This window comes from Solanum tuberosum, unplaced genomic scaffold, assembly GCF_000226075.1.
Source record: "Solanum tuberosum cultivar DM 1-3 516 R44 unplaced genomic scaffold, SolTub_3.0 scf00741, whole genome shotgun sequence".
Lineage (NCBI taxonomy): Eukaryota > Viridiplantae > Streptophyta > Magnoliopsida > Solanales > Solanaceae > Solanum > Solanum tuberosum.
The window spans coordinates 13235-15356 of NW_006239658.1; positions in this window are offsets into that span (position 1 = coordinate 13235).

Sequence of the window (2122 nt, forward strand, 5' to 3'; positions counted from 1 at the left end):
TTTTTGAAGATTCTAAGTGTGGAGCTACGGAGGGGATTGACGGACCGTAGATCGATCTACGGTCCGTCAATCCCCTCCGTAGCTCCACACTTAGAATCTTCAAAAATCAGGTACTGGAACCCTCGCAGTATCATTCTACGGATCAACAGTACGGTCCGTAGATCAATCTACGGACCGTCGATAGACGCCGTGGTTCCACACTTGGTCAGATTTCCCTGATTTGTCCTCCATGCCTTGCCTGCTGATCTACGGTCATCACCTACGGACCGTGAATGGACCTACGGTCCGTAGATCACCTCCGTGGATGCCTTTCTTCTGCATTTCTTTCAGCTGTCTCTACACTTCCGCGCCTGAACGTCTTTCCTGTAAAACATGATAAAAACACATCAAAACCAATATAAAAAGGCCTTAGACACACACAACTTGTAAGTGAAACGTATTAGAAATACCGTAAACTCACGGTATATCACCTGCTACGCTAATTCCCATTGTTTAAGAGGGTCCTACTACGCTAATTCCCATTGTTCAGGATGGTCCTTGCTATACTACGTCCCATTATTTAGGAGGGTCATTGTCATACTACGTCTCATTATTCAGGAGGGTCCTTACTACGCTAATTCTCATTATTCATGAGGGTCCTTGCTATATGTTACCTCCCATTATTCAAGAGGGTCTTTGCTATGCTACGTCCCATTTTTCAGAAGGGTCCTTGCTACGCTAATTCCCATTATTCAGGAGGGTCCTTGCTATAATGCGTCCCATTATTCTTGAGGGTCCTTGCTACACTACGTCCCATTATTCAGGAGGGTCCTTGCTATAATGCGTCCCATTATTCTTGAGGGTCCTTGCTACACTACGTCCCATTATTCAGGAGGGTCCTAGCTATACTACGGAAATACCGTAAACTCACGGTATATCACCTGCTACGCTAATTCCCATTGTTTAAGAGGGTCCTACTACGCTAATTCCCATTGTTCAGGATGGTCCTTGCTATACTACGTCCCATTATTCAGGAGGGTCCTTGCTACGCTAATTCCAATTATTCAGGAGGGTCCTTGTTATATTATGTCTCATTATTCAAGAGGGTCCTTGCTATGCTAATTCCCATTATTTAGGAGGGTCCTTGGTATGCTAATTCCCATTATTCAGGAGGGTCCTTGCTATGCTACGTCCCATTATTCATGAGGGTCCTTGCTATACTACGTTCCATTATTAACGAGGGTCCTTGCTACGCTAATTTCCATTATTCATGAGCTTCATTGCTATACTACGTTCCATTATTCATGAGGGTCCTTGCTACACTACGTCCCATTATTCAGGACGGTCCTTGCTATACTACGTCTCATTATTCAGGTGGGTCCTGCTACACTAAATCTCATATTTATAAAGATCTTGCTAAATAAGGTCATCAAATATAATCACCACAACATTTCTTTTTGTCCAGTTTGCACTAGAATTTTTTTTTGATGAGTTACAAACATGAATGAGAATACTTGTACCAAAAGAAAAATACAAGACAATATGTAATTAGGGTGTTTGTTCCCAAGAAATCAAAGATGGCAGAGTATTTGTTCCCTAGAAACTGTAGTGATTGATTTATTTTATTTTTATAACAAATAGAAACATGTTCCGGTTTTTGAAATCGAGAAACTTTGAAATTCTTTTTAATTATCATTGTTTCATAAAAAGATTGATTATGATCTTTCAAGGATATAAAATTTTATTATGTGAAACCGAGCTCTATTGTAAGACTGCCTACGTATCTTGTATAGCAAGAATCAGGTCAAACGTAGTTCATAAAAATCAAAAATATTTTTCTTTTTCTTGATTTTTCCTATAAAAGTCATCTTTTGAGAAATGAATCAGTTCATAGTTGATAATGTTTTGACTTTAGTTGGTACCAACAATTAGTATGATGCATATGAATCACCTTCAACTACTTTCAGACAAATTTGAGGTCAACTTTGAGTAATCCCTATAGTTTCAAATGGTATCTCAAACATTCTTAAGTATTAAACAAGATCAATTTATCTTGCATAAATTAAGAGACTAGAATTATTCATATCCTCATGTTTCAAGTGTCCTTACCACAAATAAAGTCCTTTTTCACGCACTATAGAAT